We start from the raw sequence: 14,333 nt of genomic DNA on the forward strand, positions 1-14,333 counted from the left end.
AATATTCAAATCATTACCATGACAGTTATTACTCATGAACTTATATTTCCAAATACATGCACTTACAACTATTGATAAAATACTATTTATATTTTTAAACAACTATTAATTACTATTAATCATTTTAATTGTTGCATATATCACTTTTTAACTCTTTTAACTGCAGTTGAACAATATTAATTGCACATTAAAAGCATATTGTGTATTCTTCTCAATTTATACTGTGAAAAATGAATTAGAATTATTAGAACCTAACATCATGTCAACACAATCGAATATCATCACCACACGTTAGCTTTACAAGCTACATCGATAGCATTCACATAATAATAATTTATACTATATTGATCCCCGAGGGGAAATTCTGTCCTGCTGTTTGATTCTCCACGCTAACTTAAGTAGCAATCTTTTTAAAATTAATTTACATGGTTCACAACGATACAAAACTTACTGCGATGGGTCCAAATATGAGGAAATATTCATGGTTTACGTAAACGGTATGTTGATGTAAGGCATTATGACACAAAAAAGCTAGAACACTAAGAATTTCCATTTGGAGACCAATAAAGTGTATCTTGATATTTGCAAGCTAACAATGACATCTAGCCTCCTAGCTCGTAGCTACTACGTTTACCGGAGTTCTCAGAATGAAAGAGCTCCTTTGATCCATAAAACTAATTCCTAATGAGCTACCAGCTATATCCTGAAAACTCGCATACTAATACCTGAGTGAGAACACTGTCAGCGCCACTCGCTATTAGCGTTAGCTACAGGAACAATTTCAATTCAATTCAATTCAGTTTTATTAATATATCGCCACTAATACAAATTATCTCAAGAAACTTCACAAAAATCTGCAATCTCCAGAGCAGCCTGAGGGAAAAACTCCCTTTTAACAGGAAGAAACCATCTGCCAAAGGCTAGCCGGGTAGAAACTTAGAAGATAGAGATAGAAGAAGAACAGGAGAAACAAGATAAACAAACTTCTGTCATAGATACAAACATCAAGCTGAAGGAAACATGTAGGATCTAGTAATATAACACATAGCTGATGATCTGTGACAGTTTGTGAGTATAACAGGAATCATGGGCAGGTTGGTGAATAGTTCATCTAGGTAGGAGTGGACAACTGGAGGAGGACATGAAGACTGGGACAGATGTAGTTTATGGAGCTCCACAGGTCTGATACACAGACTCCAGAACATGAAGACTGGACTGGTTGATGAGGCCACGGCAGCAGATGTAGCTTAGAACTCCACAGGTCAGATATTCAGCCTCCAGACCAGAGACCCTCACAAGATGATGGAGGGGGAGGGGAGGGGAGGGAGACACAGCGGGTAGTAAATCATGAGATAGAAAATAAAATACGATATTAGAGGACAGGAGCCAGAGAAGAAAGAGGAGAGGACATGTCATCAGTGCATCGTCCCCCTGCAGTCTCCCTTTGGGGATCAGTAAAGTGAACTTACCGCAATGGGTCCAAGTATGAGGAAATATGCCTGTCGCTCCGATTGGTGTAAGAAAACAGTATGTTGATGGAAGGCATCATTACACAAATAAGCTAGAACAAAAAACAATTTCCCTGGGAAATAAAGAGTCTTCAATCTTGAGATTGACAGCTAACTAATGACATCTAGCCTCCGAACTGTAGCTACCAATTACCGGATTGTCAATGAAGCCGCTTCAGTGAAACACGTTGCTAATAAGTTACCACTTACTAGACAACGCTATGCAGTATTGTTCTTCTCAGTTTTCAAAGAGTATTATCAGAACCTAACTCATGTCAACACAAATATACATCATTGCGGCTTGCTTACCAGCTATATGTTTACACTTGCAACTAATACCTGAACTAGACAGCACTCGCTACTAGCGTTAGCTCCATGCTAACATAAGTAGCGCTGTTTTTAAAAAATTCACAGGTTACATGATAAAAATTTACCGTGATGGGTCCAAGTATGAGGAAATATGCCTGTCGCTCCGATGGTGTAGAAAACAGTATGTTGATGGAAGGCATCATTAACACAAATAAGCTGAACAAAAAAAACGATCTGAATCTTGAGATTGACTAACAATGACAATCTATCCTCCGAATTGTAGCTACCACATTTACGGACTTGTCAGAATGAAGCCGCTTCAGTGAAACACTTTGCTAATAAGTTACCACTTACTGACAACGCTAGGGCAGTATGTGTTCTTCTCATTTTCACAAGAGTAATTATCAGAACTAACATCATGTCAACACAAAATACATATCGCGGCACGTTAGCTTAACCAGCTATATCGTTTACACTCGCATACTAATACTGAACAGACAACACTCGCTACTTGCGTTAGCTCCATGTAACATAAGTAGCGCTGTTTTTCAAATTAATTTACAACGTTCACAGTGAAAAAAATTACCGATGGGTCCAAAGTATGAGGAAATATGCCTTGGGCTCCAATTGGTGTAAGAAAAATATGTTTGATGATGGCATCATTACACAAATGAGCTAGAACAAAAACTATTTCCCTTGGGAAAATAAAGGATCTTGAATCTTGAGATGATAGAAAACTATGACATCTAGCCTCCGAGTTGTAGCTACCACATATCCGGACTTGTCAGAGTGAAGCACTTCAGTGAAACACGTTGCTAATAAGTTACCACTTACTAGACAACGCTATGCAGTATGTGTTCTTCCAGTTTTCACAGAGTAATTATCAGAACCTAACATCTTTGTCAACACAAATATACATCATTGCGGCACGTTAGCATAACCAGGTATATGTTTACACATCGCAACTAATACCTGAACTAGACAGCATCGCAACTAGGTTAGCTCATGCTAACTAAGTAGCGCTGTTTTTAAAATGAAATTCACAAGGTTCACATGATTAAAAAATTTTACCGTGATGGTCCAAGTATGAGGAAATAGCCTGTCGCTCGATTGGTGTAGAAAACAGTATGTTGATGGAAGGATCATTCCCAATACAGCTAGAACAAAAAACGAATTTGAATCTTGAGATTGACAGCTAACTATACATCTACCTCCGAAGTTGTAGCTACCACATTTACATTGTCAGAATGAACCGCTTCAGTAAAACATTGCTAAAAGTTACCACTTACTAGACAACACTATGCAGTTGTGTTCTTCTCAGTTTCACAAGAGTAATTATCAGAACCTAACATCATGTTAACACAAATATACATCATGCGGCACTTAGCTAACCAGCTATATGTTTACACTCGCATACTAATACCTGAACGAGACACACTCGCTACTAGCGTTAGCTCCATGCTAAGTAAGTAGCGCTGTTTTTCAAATTAATTTACAACGTTCACAGTGATAAAAAACTTACCGTGATGGGTCCAAGTATGAGGAAATATGCCTGTCGCTCCAATTGGTGTAAGAAAACAGTATGTTGATGGAAGGCATCATTACACAAATAAGCTAGAACAAAAAAATTTCCCTGGGAAAATAAAGTGACTTGAATCTTGAGACTGATAGCTAACTATGACATCTAGCCTCCGAGCTTGTAGTTCCACATTTACCGGACTTGTCAGATTGAAGCCGCTTCAGTGAAACACGTTGCTAAAAAGTTACCACTTACTAGACAACGCTATGCAGTATGTGTTCTTCTCAGTTTGCACAAGAGTAATTATCAGAACCTAACATCTGTCAACACAAATATACATCATTGCGGCACGTTAGCTTAACCAGCTATATTGTTTACACTCGCATAACTAATACCTGAACTAGACAGCACTCGCTACTAGCGTTAGCTCCATGCTAACATAAGTAGCGCTGTTTTTCAAAATAAATTCACAAGGTTCACAGTGATAAAAAACTTACCGTGATGGGTCCAAGTATGAGGAAATATGCCTGTCGCTACGATTGGTGTAAGAAAACAGTATGTTGATGGAAGGCATCATTACACAAATAAGCTAGAACAAAAAAACGATCTTGAATCTTGAGATTGACAGCTAACTATGACATCTAGCTCCGAGCTATAGCGACCACATTTACCCGACTTGTCAGATGAAGCGCTCAGTGAAAATCACGATTGCTAAAAGTTACCACTTACTAGACAACGCTATGCAGTATGTGTTTCTACAGTTTTCACAAGAGTATTATCAGAACCTAACATCATGTCAACACAAATATACTATCGCGGCACGATTTGCTTAACCAGCTATATTGTTTACATGCAAACTAATACCTGAACTAGACAGCACTCGCTACTAAGCGTTAGCTCCTGCTAACATAATACGCTGTTTTAAATTAATTTCACAAGGTTCACAATGATACAATTTACCGTGATGGGTCCAAGTATGAGGAAATATGCCTGTCGCTCCATTGGTGTAAGAAAACAGTATGTTGATGGAAGGCTCATTACACAAATAAGTAGAACAAAAAACAATTTCCCTTGGGGAATACATAAGTGATTTGAATCTTGAACAGCTAACTATGACATCTAGCTCCTAGTTGTAGCTACCACATTACCGACTTGTCAGGTGAAGCCGCTTCAATGAACACGTTGTAAAAGTTACACTTACTAGACAACGCTATGCAGTATGTGTTCTTCTCAGTTTTCACAAGAGTAATTATCAGAACTAACATCATGTAAACAAAATATACATCATTGCGGCACTTCGCTTAACCAGCTTATAGTTTACACTTCATATAATACCTGACTAGGAACATCGCTACTAGGTTAGCTCCATGCTAACATAAGTAGCATCGTTTTTAAAATTAATTCACAAGGTTCACAATGATACAAACTTACGGATGGGTCCAAGTATGAGGAAATATGCCTGTCGCTCCGATTGGTGTAAGAAAACAGTATGTTGATGGAAGGCATCATTACACAAATAAGCTAGATCAAAAAAACGATCTTGGATCTTGAGATTGACAGCTAACTATGACATCTATCCTCCGAGTTCGTAGCTACCACATTTACCAGACTTGTCAGAGTGAAGCCGCTTCAGTGAAACACGTTGCTAATAAGTTAACACTTACTAGACAACGCTATGCAGTATGTGTTCTTCTCAGTTTTCACAAGAGTATATCAGAACCTAACATCATGTCAACTCAAATATACATCATCGCGGCACGTTAGCATAACCAGGTACTATTGTTTACACTCGCATATAATTACCTGAACTAGACAGCACTCGCTACTAGCGTTAGCTCCATGCTAACATAAGTAGCGCTGTTTTTCAAATTAATTACAAGTCACAGTGATAAAAACTTACCGTGATGGGTCCAAGTATGAGGAAATTATGCCTCAGCTCAATTGGTGTAAGAAAACCGTATGTAGATGGAAGGCATCATTACACAAATATAGCTAGAACAAAAAAACAATTTCCTTGGAACATAAAGATCTTGAATCTTGAACTAGCTAACTATGACATCTAGCTACCGAGTTTGTAGCTACCACATTTACCAGACTTGTCAGAGTGAAGCGCTTCAATGAAACACGTGCTAAAAGTTACCACTTACTAGACAACGCTATGCAGTATGTGTTCTTCTCAGTTTTCACAAGAGTAATTATATGAACCTAACATCATGTTAACACAAAATATACATCATTTGCGGCACGTTCGCTTAACCAGTATATCGTTTACACTCTCATACTAATACCTGAACTAGACAGCAATGCTACTAGGGTTAGCTCCATGCTAACATAAGTAGCACTGTTTTTAAAATTAATTCACAAGGTTCACAATGATACAAACTTACGGTGGGTCCAAGTATGAGGAAATATTGCCTGTCGCTCCGTTTGGTGTAAGAAACAGTATGTGATGGAAGGATCATTACGCAAATAAGCTAGAACAAAAAAACGATCCTGATCTTGAGATTGACAGCTAACTATGACATCTATCCTCCGAGTTGTAGCTGCCACATTTACCGGACTTGTCAGAATGAAGCCGCTTCAGTAAAACACATTGCTAATAAGTTACCATTACTAGACAACGCTATGCAGTATGTGTTCTTCTCAGTTTTCACAAGAGTAATAATCAGAACTAACATCATGTCAACACAAATATACATCATCGCGGCACGTTCGATTAACCAGCTATATTGTTTACACTTGCATACTAATACCTGACTAGACAGCACTCGCTACTAGCGTTAGCTCCATGCTAACATAGTAGCGCTGTTTTATTCAAATGAATTCACAAGGTTCCAAGTGATAACAATTACCCGTGATGGTCCAAGTATGAGGAAATAGCCTGTTCCGTTGTGAGAAAACATAGTTGATGAAGCATCATTACAAATAGCTAGAACAAAAAACAATTTCCATTGGGAATAATAAGGATCTTGAATCTTGAGATGAAGTAACTATGACATCTAAGCCTCGATTTGTAGCACCAAAATTTACCGGACTTGTCAGGTGAAGCCGCTTCAGTGAAACACGTTTGCTAATAGTAACCTTACTAGACAACGCTATGCAGTAGTGTTCTTCTCAGTTTTCACAAGAGTATTATCAGAACCTAACATCATGTCAACACAATATACATCATTGCGGCACGTTGCTAACCAGCTTTCGTTTACACTCATACTATACCTGAACTAGACAGCAATCGCTACTAGCGTTAGCTCCATCTAACATAAGTAGCGCGTTTTTAAATTATTCACAAGGTCACAATGATTACAAATACCGTGATGGGTCCAAGTATGAGGAAATATGCTGTGTCCATTGGTGTAAGAAAACAGTATGTTGATGGAAGGGATCATTAGCCAACATAGCTAGAACAAAAAAACATCTGAATCTTGAGATTGACAGCTAAACATGACATCTATCCTCGAAGTTGTAGCTCCACAATTACCGGACTTGTCAGAGTGAAGCCGCTTCAGTAAAACACATTGCTAATAAGTTACCACTTACTAGACACCGTATGCATATGTATTCTTCTCAGTTTTCACAAGAGTAATTATCAGACCAATCATCTGTAACACAAATATACTCATCGCGGACGTTCAGCTTAACAGGTATATCGTTTACACTGCATACTATACCTGAACAGACACACTTGCTACTGAGCGTTAGCTCCATGTAAGGTAAGTAGCGCTGTTTTTAAATTAATTACAACGTTCACTATGATAAAACTTACCGTGATGGGTCCAAGTATGAGGAAATATGCCTGTCGCTCCATTGGTGTAAGAAAACAGTATGTTGATGGAAGGCATCATTACAAATACGCTAGAACAAAAAACGATCTGAATCTGAGATTGACAGTAACTTGACATCTAGCTCCGAAGCTAATAGCGCCACTTTAACCCTTGTCAGATGAAAAGCTCCAGTGAAAACTCTTGCAAGTTACCACTTCTAGACAACGCTATGATAGTGTTCTTCTCAGTATTTCACAAGAGTAATTATCAGACCTACATCATGTCAACCAACTATACTCTCGCGGCACATTAGCTTAACCAGCTATATGTTTACACTTGCAAACTAATACCTTGACAGAACACTCGCTACTAGGTTAGCTCCATGCTAACATAAGTAGCGCTGTTTTAAATTATTCACAAGGTTCACAATGATTACAACTTACGTGATGGGTCCAAGTATGAGGAAATATGCCTGTCGCTCCGATTGGTGTAAAGAAAACAGTAGTTGATGGAAGCATCATTACACAAATAAGCTGAACAAAAAAAACGATTCCTTGAATATAATGATCTAACTTGAGACTGAGCTACCAGTTAGATACCATTTGACTCCACTTTCCAGATGAAGGCGTCAGTGAAACGTTGCTAATAAGTTACCACTACTAGACAACGCTATGCAGTAGTGTTCTTCTCCAGTTTTCACAAGAGTAATTATCAGACCTAACATCATGTTAACACAAATTACATCATTGCGGCACGATTGCTTAACCAGCTATATCGTTTACACTCTAACTAATACCTGAACTAGACAGCAATCGCTACTAGGTTAGCTCCATGCTTAACATAAGTAGCGCTGTTTTTAAAATTAATTACAAGGTTCACTAATGACAAACTTACCGGATGGGTCAAGTATGAGGAAATATGCCTGTTCGCTCCGATTGGTGTAAGAAAACAGTATGTTGATGGAAGGCATCATTACACAAATAAGCTAGAACAAAAACAATTTCCATGGGGAATAATAAAGTGATCTTGAATCTTGAGACTGATAGAACTATGACATCTAGCCTCCGAGCTTGTAGCTACCACATTTACCGGACTTGTCAGAGTGAAGCCGCTTCAGTGAAACACGTTGCTAATAAGTTAACTCTTACTAGACAACGCTATGCAGTATGTGTTCTTCTCAGTTTTCACAAGAGTAATTATCAGAACTAACATCATGTCAACACAAATATACATCATCGCGGCACGTTGCTTAACCAGCTATATTGTTTACACTTGCATACTAATACCTGAACTAGACAGCACATCGCTATAGCGTTAGCTCCATGCTAACATAAGTAGCGCTGTTTTTAAAATTAATTCACAAGGTCACAATGATACAATCTTACCGTGATGGGTCCAAGTATGAGGAAATATGCTGTCGCTCCGATTGGTGTAAGAAAACAGTATGTTGATGGAAGGCACTTACACAATAAGCTAGAACAAAAAAACATTTCCCTGGGGAACATAAAGTATCTTGAATCTGAATGACAGTAACTATACATCTAGCCGAAGTTGTAGCTACCACATTTACCGGACTTGTCAGAGTGAAGCCGCTTCAGTGAAACACGTTGCTAATAAGTTAACACTACTAGACAACGTATGCGTATGTGTTCTTCCAGTTTTCACAAGAGTAATTATCAGAACCTAACTCATTCAACACAAATATACTCATCGCGGCACGTTAGCAAACCAGGTTATGTTTACATGCTACTAATACTGAACTAGACAGCATCGCTACTAGCGTTAGCTCAGCTAACATAAGTAGCGCTGTTTTTAAAATTAATTACAAGTCACATGTACAATTACCGGATGTGGCAGTAATGAGAAATATGCTGTCGCTCCGATTGTGTAGAAAACAGTATGTTGATGGAAGGGATCATTACGCAATAAGCTAAACAAAAGATCCTGAATTTGAATGACATAACTTGCATCATCTCCGAGTTTGTAGCTCCACATTTACCGACTGTCAAATGAACCGCTTCAGTAAACACGTATGCTAATAAGTTTACACTTACTAGACAACGCTATGCAGTATGTGTTCTCTCAGTTTTCACAAGAGTAATTATCAGAACCTAACATCATGTCAACACAAATATACATCATCGCGGCACTTCGCTTAACCAAGCATATTGTTTACACTTGCATTACTAATACTGAACTAGACAGCACTCGCTACTAGCGTTAGCTCCATGCTAACATAAGTAGCGCTGTTTTTCAAATGAAATTCACAAGGTTCACAGTGATAAAAAACTTACCGTGATGGGTCCAAGTATGAGGAAATATGCCTGTCGCTCCGATTGGTGTAAGAAAACAGTATGTTGATGGAAGGCATCATTACACAATAAGTAGAACAAAAAACATTTCCATTGGGGATATATAGTGATCTGAATCTTGAGCTGATAGCTAACTATGACATTAGCCTCCGAGTTTTAGCTACCAACATTTACCAGCACTTGTCAGGTGAAGCCGCTTCAGTGAAACACGTTGCTAATAAGTACAACACTTACTAGACACGCTATGCAGTTGTGTTCTTCCCAGTTTTCACAGAGTAATTATCAGAACCTAACATCATGTCAACACAAATATACATCATTGCGGCACGTTCGCTTAACCAGCTATATCGTTTACACTCTCATACTAATACCTGAACTAAACAGCAATCGCTACTAGCGTTAGCTCCATGCTAACATAAGTAGCGCTGTTTTTAAAATTAATTCACAAGGTTCACAATGATACAAACTTACCGTGATGGGTCCAAGTATGAGGAAATATGCCTGTCGCTCCGATTGGTGTAAGAAAACAGTATGTTGATGGAAGGGTATCATTACCAAATAAGCTAGAACAAAAAAAACAAATCCTGAATCTTGAGATTGACAGCTAACATATGACATTCTACTCGACAGTTGTAGCATGCCACATTTACCGGACTTGTCAGAAGAAGCCGCTTCAGTAAAACACATTGCTAATAAGTTACCACTTACTAGACAACGCTATGCAGTATGTGTATCTTCTCAGTTTTCACAAGAGTAATTATCAGATACCTAACTCATGTCAACACAAATATACTATCGCGGCACGTTCGCTTAACCAGGTATATCGTTTACACTGCATCTAATACCTGAACTAGACAACACTCGCTACAGCGTTAGCTCCATGCTAACATAAAGTAGCGCTGTTCTTCAAATGAAATTCACAGGTTCACAGTGATAAAAAACTTACCGTGATGGGTCCAAGTATGAGGAAATAGCCTGTGGCTCCAATTGGTGTAAGAAAACAGTATGTTGACTGGAAGGCATCATTACACAAATGAGCTAGAACAAAAAAACGATCTTGAATCTTGAGATTGACAGCTAACTATGACATCTAGCCTCTGAGTTTGTAGCTACCACATTTACCAATTGTCAGAGTGAAGCGCTTCAGTGAAACACATTGCTAAAAGTTACCACTTAACTAGACAACGCTAGCAGTATGTGTTCTTCCCAGTTTTCACAAGAGTAATTATCAGAACCTAACATCATGTCAACACAAATATACATCATCGCGGCACATTAGCTTAACCAGCTATATTGTTTACACTTGCATACTAATACCTGAACTAGACAGCACTCGCTACTAGCGTTAGCTCCATGCTAACATAAGTAGCGCTGTTTTTAAAATTAATTCACAAGGTTCACAATGATACAATCTTACCGTGATGGGTCCAAGTATGAGGAAATATGCCTGTTGCTCCGATTGGTGTAAGAAAACAGTATGTTGATGGAAGGGATCATTACGCAAATAAGCTAGAACAAAAAAACGATCCTGAATCTTGAGATTGACAGCTAACAATGACATCTATCCTCCGAAGTTGTAGCTGCCACATTTACCGGACTTGTCAGAATGAAGCCGCTTCAGTAAAACACATTGCTAATAAGTTACCACTTACTAGACAACGCTATGCAGTATGTATTCTTCTCAGTTTCACAAGAGTAATTATCAGAACCTAACATCATGTCAACACAAATATACATCATCGCGGCACATTAGCTTAACCAGCTATATTGTTTACACTTGCATACTATACCTGAACTAGACAGCACTCGCTACTAGCGTTAGCTCCATGCTAAACATAAGTAGCGCTGTTTTTAAAATTAATTCACAAGGTTCACAATGATACAAACTTACCGCGATGGGTCCAAGTATGAGGAAAAATACCTGTTGCTCCGATTTGTTTCAGAAAACAGTATGTTGATGGAAGGTATCATTGCACAAATGAGCTAGAACAAAAAACAATTTCCCCTTGGGGAACAATAAAGAGATCTTGAATCTTGAGACTGATAGCTAACAATGACATCTAGCCTCCGAGTTTGTAGCTACCACATTTACCAGACTTGTCAGAGTGAAGCCGCTTCAGTGAAACACGTTGCTAATAAGTTAACACTTACTAGACAACGCTATGCAGTATGTGTTCTTCTCAGTTTTCACAAGAGTAATTATCAGAACCTAACATCATGTCAACACAAATATACATCATTGCGGCACGTTCGCTTAACCAGCTATTTCGTTTACACTCTCATACTAATACCTGAACTAGACAGTAATCGCTACTAGCGTTAGCTCCATGCTAACATAAGTAGCGCTGTTTTTAAAATTAATTCACAAGGTTCACAATAATACAAACTTACCGTGATGGGTCCAAGTATGAGGAAATATGCCTGTCGCTCCGATTGGTGTAAGAAAACAGTATGTTGATGGAAGGCATCATTACACAAAATAAGCTAGAACAAAAAACAATTTCCACTTGGGGAATAATAAAGTGATCTTGAATCTTGAGACTGATAGCTAACAATGACATCTAGCCTCCGAGTTTGTAGCTACCACATTTACCAGACTTGTCAGAGTGAAGCCGCTTCAGTGAAACACGTTGCTAATAAGTCAACACTTACTAGACAACGCTATGCAGTATGTATTCTTCTCAGTTTTCACAAGAGTAATTATCAGAACCTAACATCATGTCAACACAAATATACATCATCGCGGCACATTAGCTTAACCAGCTATATTGTTTACACTTGCATACTAATACCTGAACTAGACAGCACTCGCTACTAGCGTTAGCTCCATGCTAACATAAGTAGCGCTGTTTTTAAAATTAATTCACAAGGTTCACAATGATACAAACTTACCGTGATGGGTCCAAGTATGAGGAAATATGCCTGTCGCTCCGATTGGTGTAAGAAAACAGTATGTTGATGGAAGGGATCATTACGCAAATAAGCTAGAACAAAAAAACAATCCTGAATCTTGAGATTGACAGCTAACAATGACATCTATCCTCCGAAGTTGTAGCTGCCACATTTACTGGACTTGTCAGAATGAAGCCGCTCAGTAAAACACATTGCTAATAAGTTACCACTTACTAGACAACGCTATGCAGTATGTGTTCTTCTCAGTTTTCACAAGAGTAATTATCAGAACCTAACATCATGTCAACACAAATATACATCATCGCGGCACGTTCGCTTAACCAGGTATATCGTTTACACTCGCATACTAATACCTGAACGAGACAACACTCGCTACTAGCGTTAGCTCCATGCTAACATAAGTAGCGCTGTTCTTCAATGAAATTCACAAGGTTCACAGTGATAAAAAACTTACCGTGATGGGTCCAAGTATGAGGAAATATGCCTGTGGCTCCAATTGGTGTAAGAAAACAGTATGTTGATGGAAGGCATCATTACACAAATGAGCTAGAACAAAAAAACGATCTTGAATCTTGAGATTGACAGCTAACTATGACATCTAGCCTCTGAGTTTGTAGCTACCACATTTACCAGACTTGTCAGAGTGAAGCCGCTTCAGTGAAACACATTGCTAAAAGTTACCACTTACTAGACAACGCTATGCAGTATGTGTTTCTTCCCAGTTTTTCACAAGAGTAATTATCAGAACCTAACATCATGTCAACACAAATATACATCATGCGGCACATTAGCTTAACCAGCTATATTGTTTACACTTGCATACTAATACCTGAACTAGACAGCACTCGCTACTAGCGTTAGCTCCATGCTAACATAAGTAGCGCTGTTTTTAAAAAATTAATTCACAAGGTTCACAATGATACAATCTTACCGTGATGGGTCCAAGTATGAGGAAATATGCCTGTCGCTCCGATTGGTGTAAGAAAACAGTATGTTGATGGAAGGGATCATTACGCAAATAAGCTAGAACAAAAAAACGATCCTGAATCTTGAGATTGACAGCTAACTATGACATCTATCCTCCGAAGTTGTAGCTGCCACATTTACCGGACTTGTCAGAATGAAGCCGCTTCAGTAAAACACATTGCTAATAAGTTACCATTACTAGACAACGCTATGCAGTATGTATTCTTCTCAGTTTTCACAAGAGTAATTATCAGACCTAACATCATGTCAACACAAATATACATCTCGCGGCACATTAGCTTAACCAGCTATATTGTTTACACTTGCATACTAATACCTGAACTAGACAGCACTCGCTACTAGCGTTAGCTCCATGCTAACATAAGTAGCGCTGTTTTTAAAATTAATTCACAAGGTTCACAGTGATAAAAAACTTACCGCGATGGGTCCAAGTATGAGGAAAAATACCTGTTGCTCCGATTTGTTTCAGAAAACAGTATGTTGATGGAAGGCATCATTACACAAATAAGCTAGAACAAAAAACAATTTCCCCTTGGGGAATAATAAAGTGATCTTGAATCTTGAGACTGATAGCTAACAATGACATCTAGCCTCCGAGTTTGTAGCTACCACATTTACCAGACTTGTCAGAGTGAAGCCGCTTCAGTGAAACACGTTGCTAATAAGTCAACACTTACTAGACAACGCTATGCAGTATGTGTTCTTCTCAGTTTTCACAAGAGTAATTATCAGAACCTAACATCATGTCAACACAAATATACATCATTGCGGCACGTTCGCTTAACCAGCTATATCGTTTACACTCTCATACTAATACCTGAACTAGACAGCAATCGCTACTAGCGTTAGCTCCATGCTAACATAAGTAGCGCTGTTTTTAAAATTAATTCACAAGGTTCACAATGATACAAACTTACCGTGATGGGTCCAAGTATGAGGAAATATGCCTGTCGCTCCGATTGGTGTAAGAAAACAGTATGTTGATGGAAGGGATCATTACGCAAATAAGCTAGAACAAAAAAAC

The 14,333-nt window shown here is 38.4% G+C and overlaps 1 protein-coding gene across 1 annotated transcript in view; it reads left to right on the forward strand.

Moving 5' to 3' along the window:
- Positions 1-14,333, forward strand: part of nfxl1 (nuclear transcription factor, X-box binding-like 1) — an 86,772-nt gene that overhangs the window by 18,802 nt on the left and 53,637 nt on the right. The gene's annotated exons all lie outside the window — the stretch shown is intronic.

This window comes from Mugil cephalus, chromosome 1 (genome assembly GCF_022458985.1).
Source record: "Mugil cephalus isolate CIBA_MC_2020 chromosome 1, CIBA_Mcephalus_1.1, whole genome shotgun sequence".
Lineage (NCBI taxonomy): Eukaryota > Metazoa > Chordata > Actinopteri > Mugiliformes > Mugilidae > Mugil > Mugil cephalus.